The 23,637-nt window shown below is 38.7% G+C and overlaps 1 protein-coding gene and 1 long non-coding RNA gene across 3 annotated transcripts in view; both read right to left on the reverse strand.

Moving 5' to 3' along the window:
• DDAH1 (dimethylarginine dimethylaminohydrolase 1) overlaps positions 1-23,637 on the reverse strand; it is a 131,082-nt gene that overhangs the window by 54,340 nt on the left and 53,105 nt on the right. The window lies entirely within an intron of this gene.
• Positions 8,834-22,926, reverse strand: LOC116668126. Its single transcript, XR_004325198.1, has 3 exons — positions 22,835-22,926; positions 15,136-15,141; positions 8,834-8,844 (listed from the first exon to the last, which is right to left on the reverse strand). It is a non-coding gene; the product is annotated as an uncharacterized LOC116668126 (long non-coding RNA).

Below are 23,637 nucleotides of genomic sequence, written 5' to 3' on the forward strand. Positions count from 1 at the left end.
TAACTAATTAACTGTCTTCCCATTGTAAACGGCATATTGAGCCACTGCTGTACTAGTGTTAAATATTGAAAATATATATGAGGCTGAATATATATATTCTATAGAATTAGGCATTTTTAAAGAACTAATATACTGTCTGTACTATCTACCTGATGTCTTAGCTAAATACTTCATTCCCTATTTAAAGATTAACTGGAAAATGTACAATGGAAAAAAATTAATGTTAAAAAAACAAATGCCTTAATTTAAAAATTATTTCTTCAAACAGGGAGCAATTATTTTCCTGTATTTTTTTTTCTTTTTGATATATCCATCTAAGAGCCTTAGAAAAAAGGGCAGGTCTCCCCAAGCTCAAGGTACCAAATATTTGTCTCTAACCAGCCAGTTTTCCAATAGGTAGAGCTGGAATGGCATTTAATTCCATAGAGTAACTGGTTTAAAATAAAATAACCTGCCAATGTACTCAGAGTGTTATTATTTTTTTTTTCACCAGCAAAGTCAAGCTGGATAAAAGTAAAATTCACTTTCTGGATTATTTTATGATTATGAAAATATTTGTGTCTATCTTTTTGAGTGACTGAGTTGAGGTGGAGTAAAAGAGTTTCTCCTGCAGCTTCTCCTCTGAAACACCTTAGAGAGAACACATAAAAATCAACTCTAAATCATGCACAAAGCCATGGTGGGGAGGAAGTAAATGTTAAAGCAACAATAATCTCATTCAGTGAAAATAAAAATGAGTAATAGTCCAATATGAAAAGCTGTGAAATTATAGTAATTTCACAATCCATCAGAAACAGAAAAACACACCATTACTGTAACAAATACTTTTTGATCACCTTATAGATGTCACAGCGAGATGCAGATATATGTGTGGTAAATATCTGGACTGGAGAATTAAATGAAAAGAAACTAGCACAGGATATATAATTCATAGAATTATGGAACAGTAAAATCAGAAGAGAGCTTAGCAGTCATACAGAACAGGAGACCAAGTCCCAGTTCACCTGATCACAGGGGGAAAAGTGGGACCAGAACCCAAGTCCCCTTAATTATGGTGTAACAGAATTCCTCACCCAGCAGCAATGGTTTTGAGACAAAAAGTTAATGCTAAGAATACTGAAAAATCATTGCTACTTAAGCACTTTGAGAATTAATTAATATATTGATTACCTATACATTTAAATTGTCTTCTTAGAGTCAAGTACAGATTTCCAGATTTCATTTAAAGTTTCCATATTGGCTAGGATTTCACTTTTCCGACATCAGATGAAGAAGCATTTTCTATCTGATGAGACCAAAGACCACAGAATAAACGTGGCTTGGTGTTGGAAGACAAGGGTGAGGACCATGGTCCTCTGTGACATTATGCAGGCAGGCACATTGTTAGAGGTTTGCACACAATGCAGAGTTAATGGTCTAGGTGTTTTTCAACTGATAATTAAAAAAACAATGAAAATCAAAGCTATTCACAATGTCTGCCAGATTTCTCTAAAAGGTTCTTTCATGAAGTAAAATCCCTCTCCCCACCCCCCTAATTCTCTCTTTCTCCCTCCCTCCCTCTCTCGCTCACGCGCGCTCACTCTCTCTCTCTCTCTCTCTCTCTCTCTCTCTCTCTCTCACACACACACACACACACACACACACACACACACACACATTCAGTAAGACTTCTGAGTAATCTGTTGGAGGACTGGAGATTTGGCTTCCTGAGTTAACAACCTTTCTTCCTCTTCGTTAATATTTGAAGTCTGCCCACGTGAAAAATTGGAAAATACATAGTATAAGCTGTGATTTAGCTTTTGCATTTGATTTCTAATTTCTAATAGCTGAACATTTTGAAAATATACCTAAAAGAATACAAAACGTGTCATATGAAGAAAGGTTTCACCGTGAATACGAGGTAATAGTCATCAAACTGATTTTTATAGGCAACTCATCAGGCTCCATCCTATTATTTCAAACATATCCTGTATGTTGAAACTTACAAAAAACATGAGTAGAAAATGACTTCGTCCAATGCATATGGTGGGTGTCAGATTCTGAAAACCAGAAAGGGACAAGAGAAGTTAATGAGGGTGAGTGAACTCTCCACTCTTAGAGGCACAGAGATGGAGCAGGTGTAAGGTATTAAGAGGGAGTCCTTTGGTGTCGTCTTTTCTCCTTAAAGGCTGCTCTCTCATAACCTTTTCTTCAGATATGCCAAATGCAAGTCTTAGCTTTATTATGTATTTAGCATGCTCATTTTAATAAAAATTTCTAGTAACCTAATGGGGAGAGGACTTCACCCTGCTCTAGAAGGCCTATCAAAAACAGTAAATTAGTACCCAGTCTATGGACCCTGAGTTTCTTTTTAACAAGTGAAAACTCTGGCAGATGAAACACCCTATTCTTGCAAGTGAAGTAAACATTCAGACGGTTATTTTGTGACATCACTAAATCAAGCATAACAGCAGAAGACTCTATACATTTATCGGAAACCCTGCAGAAAATTTATAGTGACAATATGTGGATGACATGATACTATATATAAAAAACCCTAAAAGCTCCACACAAAAACTACTAGAGCTGATAAAAGAACTCAGCAAGGTAGCAGAACACAAGATTAACATACAGAAATCAGTTGCATTTCTTTACACTAACAATGAAATATCAGAAAAAGAAAGTAAGAAACAATCTCTTTTAAAAATCATATCCAAACCAATAAAATACTTAGGAATAAATCTGACCAAGGAGGTGAAAGACAGATGTGGAGAACTATAAAACACTGATTAAAGAAATTAAAGATGATTTAAAGAAATGGAAAGGTATCCCCTGCTCTTGGATTGGAAGAATTTATACTGTTAAAATGGCCATAGTACCTAAAGCAATCTACAGATTTAACGTGATCTCTATCAAATTACCCAGGACATTTTTCACAGAACTAGAACAAATAATCCAAAAATTTATATGGAATCACAAAAGACCCAGAATGGCCAAAACAATACTGAAGAAAAAGAATGGAGCTGGAGGAACCCTCCCAGACTTCAGACAATACTATGGAGCCACAGTAATCAGAACAGCATGGTGTTGCCACAAAAACAGACACATGGATCAATGGAACAGAATAGAGAGCCCAGAAATTAACCCACAGACTTATGGTCAATTAATCTTTGACGAAAGAGGCAAGAATATGCAACGGAAAAAAGACAGTCCCTTCAGTAAGCGGTGATGGGAAAACTGGACAGCTGCATGTAAATCAATGAAGATACAACACTCCCTCACACTGTATACAAAAATAAACTCAAAATGGCTTAAAGACTTAAACGTAAGATAAGATACTTTAAACCTCCTAAAAGAAAACATAGGCAAAACATTCTCTGACATAAATCTTAGCAATGTTCTCCTAGGGCAGTCTACCCAGGCAATAGAAATAAAAGCAAAAAGAAACAAATGGGACCTAATTAAACTTATAAGCTTTGCACAGCAAAGGCAACCATGGGCAAAACAAAACAACAATCTACGAAATGGGAGAAAATATTTGCAAATGATGAGACTGACAAAGGTTTAATTTCCAGAATATATAAACAGCTCATAGTAACAACCAAACAAACAACCCAATCCAAAAATGGACAGAAGACCTAAACAAGCAGTCCTCCAAATGGCAATAGGCACATGAATCACAGCAGTCAGAATGGCCATCATTAAAGTCCATAAACGATAAATGTTGGAAAGGGCGTGGAGAAAAGGGAACCCTCCTACACTGTTGGTGAGAATGCCGTTTGGTGCAGCCATTGTGGAAAACAGTATGGAGATTCCTCAAAAAACTAAAAATAGACTTACCATATGGTCCAGCAATCCCACTCCTGGGATACAGAGAGAATTCTAATTTGAAAAGATACATGCACCCCAATGTTCACAGCAGCACTATATACAATAGTGAAGACGTGGAAATAACCTAAATGTCCATCAACAGATGACTGGATAAAGAAATTATGGCATATTCCTTATACAGTGGAATACTACTCAGCTATAAAAAGAATAAAATAATGCCATTTAAAGCAACATGGATGAATCTGGAGATTGTCATTCAAAGTGAAGTGAGTTAGAAAAAGAAAAATACCGTATGTTATCATTCATATGTAGAATCTGACAAAGAAAGCAAGAAAGAAAAATAAGATACTAATGAACTTATCTACAAAACAGAAACAGACTCACAGACATAGTAAACTAACTTATGGTTACCAGGGGAAAAAGGCGTGGGAAGGGATAAATTGAGAGTTTGAGATTTGCAAGTACTAACTAATATATATAAAATAGATAAAAACAAATTTCTTCTGTATAGCCCAGGGAACTATATTCAATATCTTGTAGTAACCTAGAATGAAAAAGAGTATGAAAATGAATACATGTATGTATATGCATGACTGAAACATCATGCTGTGCACCAGAAGCTGGCACACTGTAAACTGACTATGCTTCAATACTAAATAAATAAATAGAAAAATTTAGTGACAAATAAACAGAAAAAGCCACTGGAATACTACACAGTTGAAATTCTAAATTAAAAAAAAAAATGTCCAGAGGTGAATTTCAAAAAATGTTTTACCTTTACCATGTTTAAATTTCCTAATAGGCTTCAAATGCAAAAATACGTCTTAGGCTGGATACACAGGTACTAAAAAATGTGTTGAATGTCATTGATTGCTCCATTATCTGTGAATACATTATTTCCATTATGGCTTATCTGTAGCAAATTCTGCTTTCTTGCTCAACACAATCACACAATGGTAAGAGCTGTAAAGGGCCTCACAGAGAATTATCCAAACCCTGTTTTCACAGATGGACAGACTAAGGTCCAGCCGAATCCCGTGCTCAAAGTCACAGCTAGTTACAGTTCAGAACTGTATCTTCTGTCACCCAGAGCAGTGGGCTGTGCCCTTTCCCCATGTTCTCGTCACCATACTCCTATCAAGAATGGCCACAATAGCTACATTCAATGATGGTGCCCTTGTAAGTGCTCCTCCTGGATGACTTTATAGTCAAGCTTCATAAAAATCCATGAAGTATGTGTTATTTTCACCACGGTTCTGCAGAAAAGGAAACCGAGGCACTGAAAGCTTAGGTAACTTTTGCAAGAGTCTGCCTCCAGAGCGACACCACATTCTGACTCTTAGCCATGATGCTACTGTCGACTTTTTATTTTGTAGCCTATATCCGCCTGCCCTAACAGAACTCATCTTTCCTGTAAACTTGCTGACGTCATTGCTCTCCAAGTCAGTCAGTGTCATCACCATCCTCTTAATCACTAAGCTTGGAACCACCAAGCCATCTTTGACTCCTCCCTAATTTCTCACCCTTCTCCACATTTCTATCACTGGAAAGGCTCTTGAACCCACGTGCATTGAAATGTCCTACATACGACCTCATTCCTCACTGCCTGAACAATCACACAGCCTCCTAACTGGCCTCCACATAATTACCTGCCCTTCTCCAATTCATCATACATGCCGTAGCTAAACAAAACAAAAATCTCCTCCGTTTAAGAACTTAACCTTAGCTAACGCTCACGGTGGATTTCTTTTAAATGTATAAAGCTTCCCACCCCTCTACAGGTCACTCCTTGAAATCTTATACAATTGTGTGAAGTTGCTATTATTTTCTCTATTTCAAAGATGGTGAACCAGGCCCCATGACATTAAGTAATATGTAGTAGATAATTTAAAAAAACCCAAATTCTGTCATATAAAAATGTAACTTTATTTTCTTATAACTGCACATATTTTCTAGAGACAAAAAACAATCCAGGTGAATGCAGTCAAATCCAGTCATTTCTCAATTGTTTAAAATTTAAACTCAGTTAAATTCAGATCCTTCCCCTTCCTCTCCACCTCTTTTTTTCCCCTCTAGGCATTATTCACACAGAAGCCTGGGCCGGCATCTTCTGGGAGGCACAGTCATCCCACCATGGTCCCAGATTCTTGGCCACTGGCATAATCATCGCTGATATGGGCACACTTGCATTAGTCTCTGGTTACACTGGCCATGCTTCTTTCTGTAGCCATATAATCTGGGTCCGACTGTAAGTCCCCTTTGCACTACTGGCTCTCTCCTTTCTCTCTCTGTCTCACACACACATCCTTCTCTGCTTACTCATGGTGAAGGGACAGGCAACCAGGGATGACTGTATGTAAATCAAGGCCACAAGAATACATGTGTCACACTGCAGAACCCCAGAATCCAGGACAGGAAGTTAGTTATTTCTACTGTACTCAAGATTTCCCATGTCAACCCTTGAATTCCATGAAGTGCCTCTGGGCTTTGCTAAACGGAGCCCTCAGTTAACATGACGGCAGCGGATGGACAGCGTCCTTGATCGGAGAAGCCTTAGAGGGCCCTCCTCCTGGTTTCCTCAGTCACATCAGAAGGTGGGCAGAGGTTCTTCCTGCTTGGGAGTAACTCCATCACTTAATCCCAGCCTCCACTTGGGTCAGACTGGGGTAACAATAGCCGTTTGGTAAAGGTTATAGGTTATGTGGGTTCCACATCTAGAAAAGTGACTCAAACAAAATCTCTTACCTACAATTCTGAAATACCAAATTTCTGAAAACCAAGGATCTTTTAAAAAAAAATTGATGGCAAAATCTAACCTGAACTGACGTGAAGGTACTTATAGCCTTTATTTACATCACCTAGAATAAATATAATACATAGTCATTCTACAAATACATTCATTCCATGCATGAACAGTAATACATGTGTTGCTGCATATACATTAATGTGTTTGTTGCAGGGTGTTGTCTCAGTCTGGATGTGTTTTGAAATAGAGAGTTTACACCCCCCATTTCTTTCCAAATCTGAAAAATTCTGACTTCTTAAATACATCCGGCCTCATGGGTCTCAGGGAAGGAAATGTGGATTGGAAAGATATTTTCTCTAGATATAGAATTCTAGGCTGACAGGCCTTTCTTTTTCCTTCTTGTCTTACAGCACTTTAAAGATTGCTACCACATTTCTTGCAGCCTGCATTGTTTCTAATGAGAATTCTGCTGTCATTCTTTCCTTTGTTCCTCTACATGAGATGTATTTTTTTTTTCCCCTCTGATCGCTTTTAAAATTTTCTCTTCATCACTGGTTTTCAGTAATTTGATCATAATGTGTCGTGTCTTGGTTTGGCTTTCTTTCTTTCTTTTTTAGTTTTTATCAAATTTGAAAAATGTTCAGTCATTATTCCCTCAAGTATTTTTTTCTGTCATCTCCTCACGTGCAACTGTTCTTGTTTTCCCCCAGTCTTTTTTCTGTGTTTCATTTTGGAAAGTTTCTATTGCAATATATTCAAGTTCACCGATCTTTTATTCTGGTGTCTAATCTGTTGTTAACCCCATCCAGCATGGTTTCCATTTAAAATTTTTTTCATTTCTTGAAATTTCATTTGAGTCTTTTTAAAATATATCTTTCATGTCTTGCTGAGTTTTCCTTTATATCCTCAAGCATATTTATGAGATTTTTATAACAGCTGTTTTAGGGTCCTTGCCTACCACCCCCACCATCTCCATCATGTACATGTCTCTTTCTATTAAACTGAATTTTTTCTCCTGAGTATGGGTCATATTTTCCTGCTTCTTCGCATGACTGTTAATTTTTTATTAGATTCTGGACACTGTAAACTTTTACATTATTAGGTGCTAGATTTTACTGTATTTCTTTAAAGAATATTGGCTTTTGTTCTGACATGTAGTTAAATAACTCTGAGATCATTTCGATTCTTTTGAGTACTACTTTCAGGCTTTCCTATGCTGATTCCAGGGCAGTGTTTATCCTGATACTGAGCCCTCACTATAAGGCATGGCTCCTCCGAGGCTCTACCAGCGTCCTGTGTATTTTGACATCTCCCCATTCTGGCTGCTGGACGTATGAACTACTCCCATCTATGTATGCATTCTGCACACTGTTTGGCCTACTTTCTGCTGGTCCCTTCTCCAGCCTTCAGACTTCCTCCTGTGTATGCACACACAAATTCTAAGCCAAAGACTGAAGCAACTATTCTGCAGCTCTCTGGAATGCTCTCTTTATGAAACTCACTCATCTCCAATACTGTGTCCTGCAGATTCTACCATCTTGGTCTCCCCAAACTCTGACCTTTGTCCTCCCAACTTGGTAAGTCCACTGAGCTCTGTTCTGTTCCCCCTCCCTCCTCTGTGGCCTGGAAACAGCCTCCAGGCAGTAAGCTGGAGCAATTGTAAATCTCACTTCATTTACCTCCCTTCCCTCAGAGAGCACCACCCTACATTTTCTGTTGTACATTGTCTAAAAACCATTGTTTCATATAATCGATCCAGTTTTCTAATTGCTTACAGAAAAAGGGAGATTCCTATAGGCTTTCCCGGATAGAAGTAGAAAGTTCAAGCCTGTACATTTAAACATTATCGCTTTGCTTCCCTGATAGCTTTCATGACAACATTATATAATTTCTTATAACTCAAGTAACTATTCTCATTAAAACAAGGGCCAATATTTTCCGCTTTAACAAATAAATGTATAGTCTAGAAATTCTGTAAGAACAAGTATAATGATTCTTGATGATGTTAGTGATGTTGGCACGAGAGGGAACAGATAGTGAATGTCATAAATCTCCTTTAGAGTTTATTTAAATGTTACTTAAAATGCTATACTCTAACATAGCTGTTTACTCTTACAGAGCTTGGAAGCAAATTATGGAGGCCATTTGTAACTACAGAGTAGTCTGTCTCTGGACTGCGTTTGGGAAATGGACCTGTAGCAAAATGATTAATAAGAAAATTTAAACATTATTTTAAAATGATCAGAGACCAAGAAGCACAATTAATAATTACTGCTGACTCTTTTCCTCTGCAATATCTATTTAAGGCCCCACGTAAGAGAGATCTGGCATGCCAGAATAACTTTGGTGGAGTCAGAGCCATTTGCACAGAGCCAAGCAGCCGGAAACATGGAACCAAAGCCACACCAGGGAACTTTTCTAAGTTGAAGCAAAACCAAATTCAGAATGGCTTGGGAAAAACATTTCATTTAGTCCTGGTGAAGAAAACCAGGAACATCTTAGAAGAAATAAAGGATTCGTAAAATAGGTACTAAATTTTATCTTAATGATTCTGTTCTTTAATAATTCTCTTTTAGGAGAGCTGTCTCATTTAAAAACACATTTTAAAAGAATTTTATCAAGTTGGAAAATGTACCAGTCTTTCCCGCAAATCATTTTGTCACTGGGAATGCCTGTTAGGTAAGGAAGGCCTGACCTAAAGTCAGTTTTGCTGTGGTCAGGCTGGCCTTGCCAGGAAAGTAATTGAGTTCATTTGGACGTTGGAATCAGCCAGACCTTATTCTGAATAGAAGATCAACTACTTACTGGTTGTGTGACCTTGAGGCATTACTCAAGGTTTCCAACTTTTGGGTCCTCATTTTTAAAGTGGAGATCATAATAATAACTGTCTCTTAGGGTTTCTGTGATGATTAAAGGAGATAATGCATATAAAAGTCTTAGTACAACGCCTGGCACAGAGCCACTCTCAGTTTTAGCTATTGCTACTGTCACTACTATTGTTGAGGAAAATAAACTGCTTCTCCAACACTAGCTTTGGAAATTGAAGTTACGTATATAGGCAGTAAATGTTACAAACTATGAAATTATAGAAATAATCTGAATGGTTGAATGAAAAATATATGAAAATAATTTTAATCATGTTCATTGTCTTCCCTTAAAAATGAAGCTTGGAGGAAAACAATATATTTAATTTGCCTCATTTCCCCTCACCTTGTTCCATTTCTAAATGTGCTGTCCAGAATCACTAGACCCCTCAGTAAAAAGTACAAAATTACACTTTATATTAAAAAAAATTCACAACTTCATTATAGGACTCCACTGGCAACTCTTCTTTAACTCACCTGGATATGACACTCAGGAAAACCCTAGCATGTACTAGCATTCTAGGGCGCTCAATGGCTCTCTGAAAAATGACAAGAAAGAAGACACTGTTGCCTTCACTGTGCTCCTGATGAAGCTACTTTTATCTACTTTCAAGGTAGAATATTTGGTTTCCTGACTGATGGATGGCTTCTTTGTTAAGGTCCCACTGGCAGAAGTTCACTAAAAGTATTTCAAATAGACAAGCCCCCAAGAGGCTGTGCAGCAAAGTGCTTAAGCTCACAAGCTCTGGAATTGGACAACTTGGTTCAAATCCTTGCTCTGATAGTTGCTAGTTCACTGGGCAAGTTACTTCCACTCTGAGCTTCAGTTTTCTCATCTATAAAATGGACAGTAAAATTGTTTTTCCCTGATAGAGTTATTGTGATGAATAAAATGGTGTACATAAAGCACTTAGCATGGTGCTCTAGCCACAGTAAATGTTCAGTAAATATTATTCACTAACAGTCTATTAAATTCTAGTCTGAGATTCCAGATAATCCATACAGAAAACTCAGAGCACTGACTATGTGCCACTTCCACCAACACTGACTCATTCACGCACTAAGCAGACGTGTGCAGAGTGGCTGATGCTGGGTCAGGCTGCGCTCAGTGTTACTTAGTTATTACTTGGTTACGTGGTTACTTAGTTGAAGTCCTCTTGTCGGGAGGGTCTTCACCAGAGACTGTGAGTTCTTGTGAAGGTGGTGTCTCTGCTTTCATGTCAACGGCTATATCACTAGGGGGCCCGGCATGGTGCCCACCAGATAGAAGATGCTAACAATTTTTTTTTTTGACAAATGAGTAAGGGATGAATTCATGACATGATATATGGATAATTAAGATGAACTCTTTGACCTCAGGGAACTCATGTTCTAGCTGGAGTTGGAATTAGGACCCCCAGAGGAGGAATGGAAGCAGGGAGGATTAGGGAGGAATTTCAGGCAGTGGGATCACCATGAGTAAAATACCAAAGATTTCTATTACAGTTGTGCTAATACAGTTCAGTGATAATGGCACAAAAAATCAAACTGGACATTTCTAGAAGACCTCTTAATTTCTAACAAAAACAGAAGTATCTTTCTTTCTTATCATAGAAAAAAGAAACGCTACTCAATTTTATATCTGATGTCAAAGGATAAAGAAGGATATACTTTCACAATCTCCTTCGTTAAGTCAAACCCAATCCTGCCCCGGTGTCCTTATCCTATTTTTTCAGTGGTTGGGAGTGCCGATCACTATCCTTCCCTCTACCACGCAGCTAATTAGGAAGAGACACAAAACAAATGTGGATAAGATATTGGCTTTATCCAGGGTCCATTGGTAATGACCAAACTGGAAAACCGGTGAGATCTCCCTTCCAGTCAGAATTGAACACAGCCTGAGCAGCAAGCAGGGTGAACTGATTTAAAATCTCCCCTCCACCCACCTGTCCCAAGACATTCCACAAGGAAACAGGACACAGGGGAGCAGGGTGTGCTCTGCTGAGCAAAGAGGAAAGGGTGGGATCTGTTTCCTACTCTCGAGGCAAAGTGACCTGCCAATCCACTCAGAAATGTGGTCGACCAACAGGATTAGCTACGTCTGGCCATGGATCAAAGGACCAGAATGGTTCACCGCTATGGTTTCCTTTAAGGAAACATGGTGGAAAGAAGTGAAGGGTCCCTGCCTCGTGTACTCTGCATGCAACTTTTACTTTAGGAGAGAGAGGATGCTATGCTGTCTTTGGACGAAATAGATGCCTGTTCTTCTGCTATCGATAGCAGAAAGCCAAGTGTTCTGAGAAAGTTACTAACTGGTAATAACCAAAACAAGGGACTACAACTCAAATATCCTACAACCAAAGTTATTCACTGCTTATTTGTCTTATACATGACAGTCTGAAGGAAATTAAATCATCTAGTTGCCTGGGTGTGCCATTCTCAGATAGTTTGTGTTTTGCTGTATCCCAGCCACTTTTTGATAATAAAATCTTGGGCTCACTGGCACTACTTATCAAAAACAATCGGGGAGGACTGCCCAAGGAACACACAGTCTGTTCTTCCAGTAATTCTAACAGGCACATCTGAATTAAGGGAGTTTACCCGCTGTAACACTGAATTCAGCGAGATGCACCTACTCTAGAAATGTACTAGATGACGTTATTTACACCCTCACACACTGCCCACGAGGGGCTCCCAAGACAAAATTCCTCTCTGAGCTTATAGTAAGCACACTCTCACTTTTCAGCATCTGATTTGCCTGTATCTTCCAGTCTTCACAGGTTGCACCACCTACCAGGTTCACCTCTTAACATTAGCAGCTAGGAAGCTTAGAGAGGAATCTGTGACCCTGGAATAGTGTGTAGATCATGTGTATCATTAACTGCATTCCTTGCTCTGCCTGATGGCTATTATTCTTATTTTCTTCCTTTATCTATGTATCAGTTGAACTTTACATATCCTTCTAAGCTGTCTTATATCCCTTCTGCAGCATAAGTGAAAAACATAACAATGTAAGCGGAGATATGATCCACGCCCATAACGTGACTACACTCTTCAAAGATGCGAGGCGCAAATGTCTGGGGTTCCTGAAATTTTATTTATACAATGCCAGAACATCAGGCTGGAAAGTGATCACTTGCAAGTACTCTAGACGGACACTCTCTTTCATCAGTGAATTTTGGGGCTATGTAGAAACTGCCTTCGAGTACTTAAAAGTAGCTATGATAGTATACTGTGCTGACACAGTCTAACAATAAAATGACAGAAATGTTTCATTTTTCCAGGAGTCTAGAGCTCCAAAGAGAGAAAGGAGGCTACTAAGAAAAGCTTGAAATTCATTAAAAGTGAAATCTCCCATTATTAAAAAGGTGAAAGATATATACGATCTGAAGAGAAACCAGAATATGAAATCTCCCATTGACACCTTGTTTTTACCTGGATTCATTCAGTTTCTAGGAGCACAAAAGAATGACTAAATAAATCAGAACTACTAAAGATAGTTCTAACAGCATATATAGAATAGCATGGTTAATATTTACCTTTAGGAAAAAAGGTTGCAATGAGGGTGAAGTATAACTTTACTTTGAATTTTTAAGAGAAGCATCTTTTGAGCTATTTTTAAATTCGTCATTCAACTGCAGAATCAGATATGGCTCTGTGTGCATTTAAAAAAAAAGAAGCATGATTTCTATCTTACTTGAAATAAAACATTTTCATAAACTTTTTGTACCTAGTTCTTTTTTAATGTGGTCTGAAAGTGTAGTCTTTTAAAAATTTACCTGTTTCTCTTCCAGCCACAGTCTAAGTGTGAATTTTTTTCCCTAAATCAGTCTTTCACCTAATACCAAATGAGATTACTTTCAAAATATTTTTATAGAAAAATACTTTAAAAACACCGTCTATATGAATTTACTACACTGTTTTAGACTGGGATTTATTTGATAATTTCTTCTGAAATTTATAATTTCAGTTATAGGGTACACTAAGATATAAATGTGCTTTCTGGATTTTCTGGAAAATAAAGCTGGGCCTAAAGAAGTTTCATTTCTAAAAAACACAATTAACTAATAAAGATCTCCTCAGAATTCTTGTTTTTGCTCCAAAAATATTAGTTTAACCTCAACAGATACCTGCTCTCTTAAGAAAGCTGTGTACGTGCTCATGGTCTGAGGACTGTCTGTTCCCAGTGATAAGAAGGAATCTGTGTGTGTTGGCAGGGCTGAAACCCTCCCTTAGGGCCCCTAGGGTTTGAGCTGGAGGCTAATGATAGCACATTTGAGGGAACTTTTCCCTTGGACATGTGAACTCCCAGGTTTACCAGATAGAATCATAGAAATGAAGGGAAACAAAATGGAACTGTTCCAACCAAGAAAAATCTGAGAAGAATCATTCAAAACGTGCGAGGCACACAGTCTTTAGAATGTCCTTGAAGGCTCATGTCTATAAGGGCCCTTGTACATCCCTAACCTCTGCTACTCAGGAATCTTATTTCCAGGCACAGCGTCCTGGAGCATTTGCAATTTTTCAATTGGAACTCTCAGCCCTTTACTTTAAAAATAGTCTGAAGTCAGAAACTGAAATACTGATCTATTCCCCCCCTCCCCCCAAGTTGCTCCTAGTCAATACAACACTGAACATTTCTGAACAAAGGGATTCACAAGGCTGGCTATGGATCAGGCAAGTCCTAAAGTTTTTAAGAGGAAAATAAGTTCTTCAGAAAAGAAAAACAAATTATGACTATCTTCAGTTGGAAAAAGATCTATTTCCCCCCTAATGCTCAATCATGTACTAAATCAGTTCAAATTTTATTTTGGACCATTAATCTGTAATTTAACATAATTGTTAAAATAAATGGATGTTTTGGTCTATTTTATGTCAAGTTGTTTACTAGAAAAATAATTCAATGGATAGAACCATAAAATATAATTTCCCTTGTGTGATTGCTCACAAACGAATACATGTCGTACTCTTGGCAAAACTTACAGTTACATTTCAACAACGTAACTGCTGACAGTAAAAGACTAGTTAATACAGAACAATTTCTATATCTTAAATCATAACTCTATTCCTCTTATTACTTTTAATAGGACAAGAAATCTTTCTATAATTAGTTTTTAGCAGTAAATTTCTAGAATATTTTAAAGTCCACACGAAATAAAGAGAGGTTTCTGGAGATTTCCTTTAAGAACTGCATTACTGTATTTCACAAATAAAGTTAATCAGAAAAATTCAGAGCAACATTAAAATTCACAAGCACTTAAATTCCATGAGTTCCTTCCTAGGATCCACTTCTTAGAGGATGCCACCAGGCCACAATGACCCACAATGCTCAATACATGACACTTCTCCCTGTAGGACAGCAGGTGACAAACCCTGCGAGACCACATTCTAGAAGGCACTGCTAGGCATCGTTGTCCTTACCATAGCTGACTGCCATCAAACTGCCATCCAGAACTGCTTTGGGGAAGCAGTTCCTCCGCAAGCTTTTCAACAGATTCCCTGTTTTAACATCCACCTGTGTTCCTGCAGAACAGTCTGACCCGGATTGAGCCATGGAGCAAATAATAACACTAACTGCAACTCCAGACAGAAAAAAACAGGAGTGAATTTTCCAGACTCTTGTGGGAATACAGAGCATGTCTGCTGAAACTGAATCCAAGAGCTCAATGATATTGTAGACTCAAGTATTTCTTTATATTCCACGTAATGGCTTTTCCGTTCTTGGTGTTTTGTAACACACGACTGCGCCATGATTTAGAGAGTGAGGGAAATTCTCCCCCGCTCTCTCTCAGGTTGAATTATACAAAAATTATGATTGCAAAGTGAAACTCTAACAGAAAGCCACAAGAGCTGTTCCACGGAGTGCTCTGGTGGGAGGCCACCACTGCCCTTTGTCAGTCTACACTGATTTCCTTTATTTGGGGTAAATATCATTTCCTTCGGCATTAAGCCTAAAAGTCCTCCTCTGGGCTTTGTTTCACATCATTTTTGCCAGGGAATGACTCTCCAGTCTGCCCCAGGAGGGCCTGAGGATTCCATTCTCTGTCATTTTCAGCTCTGTTTTATCTTCTCATGGCAAGGACAGACAGGTCTTCTTGCTGATGCCACTGCGGAGCTACGTGAGGTGTTCTGTCTCAGGCAGGGGCTCCTACATTCTCTATCATCCCTCCGCAGCTGCCACCTCATATTATTCTGAGAGCAGAGATGCTAGCAACTCTCTTCAGTTTAATTCAATAGATACGCGAAATGGGTTCCATTTGGTCGACACTCTAGCATAATAAAGATTACCTAAAAGAAATAGGGCTTAAACTGTATCTAAGATTACAGAGGGAAACAGTCAAACACCTGAGGAAAAGATCTTGTTTTTTCCTGACATTAAAAACTTACTGTAAAAATAATGTACTTGGGTCTATAAAGGGCGGGTATCATCAAATGTTAGCACAGACACGGAGATATTTCCACTAAACAAACACAGGTGGTCAGGAAGCTTAAGTATACAAATAGAGTCACTCCTTATTTTCCTGTAAGTTTGTTTTAAAGTCTTAAAAAGTGATGTTCTGGATCAACAGAACAGGGCTGGTACCAAGGCGTGGCGCATTTCCTGCTCCACATTTGGCTGGAGAAATGCTTGGTCACTGGCTGAAATTCAGGTGCCCTCAGTGAAGTCCTGCTTTATAGCAGTGAGTAGTAAGCTGGAGATGGCATGTTGAAACAGAGGTCTTGAAAGCAACTGAGGTCCACAATGAGAAGGAGAGGACCTCAGAGAGAGAGGAGATGCAAGAAGCCAAGAATCACAAATGTCTTGTTTCTCTGCAAGAAAGAAGGCCAAGGTCCAAGACTTCCATCCCAAACTCCCCAACATGAGATGAATGTTCCCCACTCACCTGAATACAGCTCTGCTGAAATCAGAAGTAAAATGAGCACTGCTAATGTTGCCAACTTAAAACAAACCGGGTTTGGTTATGAGCATTTAAGAGCATATTGATATGAGCCTCCAAGAGCTTCAGAGAAGTTGAGGACTGACATTTATCCAGACCCACCATGTGCCGGGGCTGTGATGTTTCCTCAGTTGAACCCAATAGCAGCCGGGTGTGATGTGCATTATTATGTTACAGATGTGGAAGCTGAGGTCCCAAGAAGGTAACTTGCCCAAGGTCACACCATCTAGAACCTGGGGTAGCCAGGAGCGTAACTCAGAGCTGTTAAACTTCAAAGCCCACATTCTATCTCAGAAGTTTTACCCTTTTGAGAGATTTATGGAATAGGATTTTATCCCGAGAAACTAAGGAATAGACCCAAATCCGGTAACTTTTAAAAGACACTGTTTTTAAGTTAAGATTCATTATGCACTAAATCTCTTTCTCTTTTACAATCTGTAGTCCAAATTATCCCTTTCCTCTCATCAAAATGTAACATTAACCTCAGTGATAAATGATAGGATTCCATATTTTACGACTCGAAATAGTCAGGAAGGACACATAGAGAATGTGATATACTTTACACACCCATAAACAGCAAGCTGAAAACATTACATTCCATTTTTTATGGTAGTTTTTAATTTTTACATTAAAAACCGATTATTTCAAAGCTTTAAAATAACATGCTAAATTACAAAGAAAGTCTTTATGACTCAAAGAGAAACAATAAAAATTAAGTGTGTATTTAATAAAAATGAAAGTAACCTTCTTCATTTGAAACATGTAAGAAGGAACACATATTTTTTCTTTAAAAGAGTTTAGACCTTTCTAGTTGAGTTGAGTTTTTGTTTTTAATATCTGTGTCCACATTTTAAATGTTTCCATTTCCTCCACACACATATTTCTGAAGAGCTATGAACAGGAAGTTCTCTTCTGTATTTTCCCAAGTAGAAACTCTTCCAGCTGCATACTGACTTTCCCATTGCCCCAATATTAAAGTTCTGGGCAAAGTTTTAATTACTCATTTAGGAACGATGAGGCATTTTAAAATTTAATACATTTTGCCCTTTTTATAGACCATGTAGAATGAAGCCTCCGTGTGCTTGAAAAATCTCTTAGCAACTGAGAGCTGAGCTGGCCAACAATGGGTGATTCATTGATTTAGCTTGAGTGTGCAGGAAAGACTGCCAAAAGGTCTGAATAAACTCACATTGCTAGACACTATGGTAAAAACGTACTCTGACCTCTTTTAAAACTCTATCAGAGTGGAAAGTTAAACTTGTAGCTTTCCAGCAATTCACGGGCATCTGGAAATATGCTTGAATTATAAAATCTTGCTTTTATAATGATCAATAGACTTTCTTAGACGATCACCTTCACCTAATTAGACAATAGTTGCTACTAACTGGAGATTTCCAAGGGGACGCCACTGTGTTTTTAAGCACTAAAAATGATCGTTGCCCATTCAATTAAAATCTGAAAGGAGGCTTTTTGAAATCTGTAACTGAAAGAACTGATTGTTAGGTTTTTGTAATATTGACCCAAGGATTATGCAACATTACCCTAAACAATCATTTGCACATTTGAAATTGGTGAATATTGTGCAACAGATACCGGTGTCTATCAGTATATGCTTATATGTAGAGATTATATCCACACATCCTATCTGACATTTACATAAAATTCAAAAAGATTCAGTTATTTTGCTCACATCTGCCATCTGTCTCCTCCAATATCCTTTTTAGGGGTAAGTATCATTTCTCTTGCTTTAGAGCCGGGAGACGATGCGCATGGAATTTAAATTGTTTGCTTGAGCTCATCGCTGATTCAAAGGCAGGTCCAGATTTGCAATATAGATTTTCTAGTTTAAAATTAGGTATTAGATCCACGGCACTGCTTCACCACTCACAACTTCAGCAGCAATAATAAAAATGATTCATGAAACCAAATCCTTCTTTCCTTGTCTTTCTGGACGGAGACCTACTTCCCAGTGTGTTTTGCTCTTGACACAAAGGAGCACAGAACAAGACGTTTTCTGCCTTGAGAGAGCCCTGCTTTCAGCTGCTTTTCTTCCTTCTCTCCCTCCTTCTCTTCTCCTTCTTCCTCTCTATTTTTTCCTTGCTTTTTTTTTTTGTAAAAATAGTCAAACAATACAGATTAACTGATCCATCCTCCACTTCTGGTCTTGCCCTCACAAGTGACCACTGTTATCAGTTCAGAGCATCCTCTTTCATACTGTTTTGTAGGCATTTACATAACTATGAAATTCCACGTAAAACATACAATTTTTACTTTTGTCTTTTTCTCTGTTTAATATGTTGCACATATTGTTCTCCAAATTACTTTCCTTAAAAAGCACTTCTTGGAATCTTTCCATATCTGTACATATAAATCTACTTTATTTAAGTCACTGTTAAAAATCATTTCATAATATGTACCTTACTTTCTGAAATGGGGCAAATTACACACATCATCTGCTAAAAATGTAGCTGTTCTCCCAGTAGAAGCTAGAGGGGCAAACAGAATGAAACAAAATGTACAAAAGAGTACCAAAGATGAGTGAGGATATTTAGTGTCATTTTTATTTACTTCACTGATGACAACTCTGTGTACCTGACAGCGGTGAAAGCAATGAATGGGTTTATTACATTGGACAACATAGACCAACCAATCAAAACTGAGTTGTAAAGTGGAAAGGCTGGGGCTCTTGTAAGAAAGGGGACATACCAACACGGGGTCGCAACAGGTGGAGACAACCTGATGGGGCAAAGCTGAATAAAACACACGGTCTCTGACCTCACAGAGCTGATAACCTAACTCTAAATCCCCTCCAACTTCGTCTCCTCCATTCCGTCCCCACGGTCACGGTTCGTCCAGACTCAGTGTTTCTGGCATAAACTACTGCAGAAGCCCCTAAGAGGTTTCTCCAGGTTCAGTGTCCTAAGCTTCTATTCTACGGCAGAGATATCCCCAAACAGCAAGACCTGAGCACGCCGCTGTCCTAATGAAACACCTTCATCATCGTCCATTAAACTACAATACAGGACAAAGCACAGTTATCGCAACTTGGCATTCACGGTCTAACCTCCCATTGTTTTCCCCGTTACTTTAAGTCCCAGTCACATCACACTTTCTACTGCTCTGTAGAGATTCTCTATCACCTGTCTACTCTTTTTCATATACGGCCTAAAATTTTGTTGACCTTTCTCTACCTGGAACCTCATCATTCTAGACCTGGTTCAAACCCTGCTTCTCTTGTGAAGGGCTACCCGACTCCCACACAGCAGGCATCTACTTCTGTGCTCCCAAAGCAGTTTGTATCCCCCTCTATAAAGGCATTCCATGCTGTTTCAGCATTATTTGTTATTTACGTATATGAGCTTTCAACTCTTTTTATAGGAAATGCTACTTATTAGTTAAAACTAACTTTGAGGGTACCTTGCTAAGGTTGATCAAAGCTTAAGCTATCAGTCGTGACTCATTGCTCCACAAGCCTCCATCCCTACTGGGGTGGTTGGGCTGAAAGTTCACCAGGCAGATTCAACGCCTATTATAATCCTAACACTTCTCCTTATGTATAGACCAGCACAGATTATGAAAAGATAGATCTAAAGAAATTTCCTTAAAATTGAACGTTTATCTCCTTTTGACAAAAGGGAAAAGAAGATTAATATTGAATTTTTTAGGCTTGGATACTGAATATGATTTAGTTTAGAATTCATAATTTGAATATATTCTTAAAGATAATATTGCGATGGTAGGCATGGCCTCATCCTAAGAATATTTTGATTCTCAATTTTACTTACCTTTATCTTATAAATAATTAAATCTTTGCTTCTTTGATGGAACATCAAAGCAAATAAGCCAATGAGAACTATCCCCTTGCATCTGGCATAAAAACCTTGGGGTAAATGGACCAGCAAGGAGCAGGCACTCTGATGCGGGAGGAAGGTACTGCAAAGGCATGGAGTCAGCTGGGCTGTTGCAGACAGTGCTGTTCATTCATGGGTATATGATGGGTCTTGAGACTCAACTCTATCCAATTATATTCTTCATAGTTCCTCTGACTGCATGCCTGGCAGGGACCCAGACTAGCCAGTCTCGATCTAGCCTACAAGTTGTCACAGCATCACAAAAACCACTGCAGGGCATGGAAAACATTCAGCCACTGTCATTCCATGAAACAGACCAATAACAGTCTGACCGAGAAGTAGGAGTCTAAGAAATGGCAATAAATGGTTATGACCTGTCTGAGTTAAATTCCCATGCAGTCTTTTTACATTAGAATTATTGCCTAAAGAAAGGTAGGCTTGAGGTTTTTGATTTTTGCTTTTTAGCATGTAGTTTTTAGAATAGTTACCTTCACAAAATAGCTAGAGGAGATGGAAGAATGGGAAACTTAACATCTGGAACAATTGCAATAAGTAGCTTAGAATAAGATTAAAAAAAAAAAAAAACCTACAAGTGTTAAGGTCAAGAAGGACAAAGTAAAAGACTTCACACAGCTGGGAAAACAGTAAGAATGATAACAGACCTGCCGAAAGCAGGATGCTCCTTTGCCTGACAAGGTGAATGCTGGCTCTGACGGGGGACTGACGCTGTGCTGGTTATCATGCTGCGCTGTCGCTTCTGGATCCCCAGCCCTCAGCAAAATGGCTGCTCAGGACATCTGTCTAGATCCAGATGCCAGGACAGAAGACAATTAATTCTACTGGGCTCAAACATAAACTGTGAAAGAGACATCTGCAGCACTGAGAGCTGCCATGATGACAACCACTGAGCCATTTGAGTCGTATTTCACTATCATTCTGAGGCTCCCTGCGGAGACTGCTGCTGGGGATTTCTTAGAAGTGTGCTGGTCATGCTGGCTTCTGCTCTAAAAGAAGGGATCGTAAGAAACCAGAGAGAGATCAGCTGAGACCTCTGCCCCCACACCACAGACGCCTCTCAACAGCTAGAAAAGAAATTAGACATGGATATGAGCAGAACCTCCACCTCATCCAGGCCTGAAGGCACTCTCTGCTCTGATATCATCGTGGCTTCCTTCTAAATTATCCTGCCAACGGAGAGCGTGCGTGGAGAATTTAGGAGCGAAAGAGGCATTAGGTTGATGTTTTAACTCCTATATGTACCAAATTCCAGCCATAATGCCAGTGGTAGGAAATAGGATATATTTTTAAAAATTAATTTAAAACATTTTGTTTTAAGACCTGGGATAGTCTTTCATTGACTATAAGCTGTCACTAGAATTCAACTCTATCTGACAACAAGAATGTATTGAGTGGAGTCGCCTATACAATGCTAGATGCGCTAATGCCATTTGTCAAACGATACAGACTCATGAAACCATAATCAATCTGCTGTTGGAACACGCTGAATTTTTACCTTTTAGGCTCTCCTACCGATTGTTTCTCCTCTCCACAAACCACAGTATCCCCTTCTCTCAGGGCAAGACTGCTTCCCTGTGACTACAGTCTCTTGGTCACTATGGCCGCTGAGCACTTGCTTGGTCATTTCTCCCCTCTGAAAAGTCTTCCCCTCTGCTCCACTATCAGTGGTGAGCTGTAGCTCTAAAGGGCCCCTCTGGTTCTCTCCCAAGCCCACACCTTCCTGCCCTCCGTATGTTGAAGACATCTGTCGAAGACCCCTCTGCCATCAGCTAGGGGGAGGTGAGGTGGATGGAGAGCGCGAAGTTGGTTCCCTAGGGAATGACGAAGCCTCGCGAGAATACAAATAGTGACTGCAGATAAAATAATTCGATGAAAGGATACTTTGCTAATGGCTTCTGGGATATACAGCTGGAGTAAAATGTAAAATAAGTTCATTATTGTGAGTACTCTGGAAGAAGAATTAATAAAATTAAAGAATGTTTAGAAATCTATAATGTTATATAATAGATCCTACATATTATTTTGCAATGTAATTATTACCAGTATTGAGCTACAAATTTTATTGATGCAATCAAGGCAATTTAGTGCCCTTTAAACAACTGAACTGAATCTCTGATAACTAGGAAGTAAACGAAAGTCATTTATAGTCTGACCATATAAGGACACTGGACCCCAGTCCTGTGAACCTGCGCCTTTGCACATATTTTTTGCAGCTGCTGATACACTTCAGAGCCAAAGCTGAGCTTTGAAAGTTTGGATTCCTGTGTGTTGTGATAATCAGCTGGGGTTTGGAAATGCCGTCAAAAATCTAATGCTCTGGCACCGTAACAAGGCTTCTGAAAAAACAATTTAACATCTGGAATCAAGTATTCTGTGCAAGTCCAAGACCAACAGAGCAAAGAACATTTCTTTCAGTAACAGTTAAAATGTGGCACTTCCCTCTCCTTCATCAAATAAACGGGTTTCTTTTATAATGATTCTGAGGTGGTTTATAATAAAATATGGACTAGAAGCAAGGTGTAGAAAACTGAATGCTCTGGGTATTTATCACTGAAAGTCTCTTCCAAATATGCCGCTTCATTCTTTTATATCATTTTCTCTTCCCAAACTCAATTCTGAAAAAGAAACAAATTTCCCGAGTCAAGCCTCCTTCAGTTAGCCTTTCTAAGGGACTTGCTGAGTGAAGGTGAGTGAAGAATCCATAGAGTTCATCTTTCACCTTTCCCTACATGCCTCAGAAGAGGGCAAAGACAGCGGCTGAGCACGTGTATGTCTTACGTCTCGGGACAGCCAGGAAGCTCAGATCAAATTCAAATAGAAGTGGTTATTTCTATGAATGTTTGTTTACTAATTCTCTACAGAGTTTCGATATTGTTTCAAACAACATATTAAAATGCGTTCTCTACTAAAATGATAATAGATGACATCTACAGAGTGCTTAACATGTGTCGGGCCCTGTGCATTTAACTACCAAGATAATTATTATCCTTTTCTTTTTTATGATGAGTAATGAATACAGCGGTACAGGGGAACTGGCATAGAGACAACAAGAGCAGTGAAACAGAAGGGAGATCCCAGAAACAGACCCACACATGTGCACAGGGTCATGAGCTATGACAAAGGGGGCACTAGATTCACAGGTAAAGGAGACATCATCTGATAATGATGCCAGAAGAGTTAGTTCTCCATGTGGGGAATAAAAGAAAGAAAGAATAGGATCTCTATAAATAAAAGAAAGAAATTGGATCTCTTCCTCATACAATATATAAGAATACATTTCAAATGGAAGTAAGGTCTTAAACCTGAAAGACAAAACCCTAAAGCTTTAAAAGAGAATATTTAAAAAAGGGATCTGACCACATTAAAATGAAGAGCTTCCCTTCACCAAAAAAAAAAAAAAAAAGAAAAAGAAAAAGAAAAAAAGAAAAAAC

Source organism: Camelus ferus, chromosome 13 (assembly GCF_009834535.1).
Source record: "Camelus ferus isolate YT-003-E chromosome 13, BCGSAC_Cfer_1.0, whole genome shotgun sequence".
Taxonomy (NCBI): domain Eukaryota; kingdom Metazoa; phylum Chordata; class Mammalia; order Artiodactyla; family Camelidae; genus Camelus; species Camelus ferus.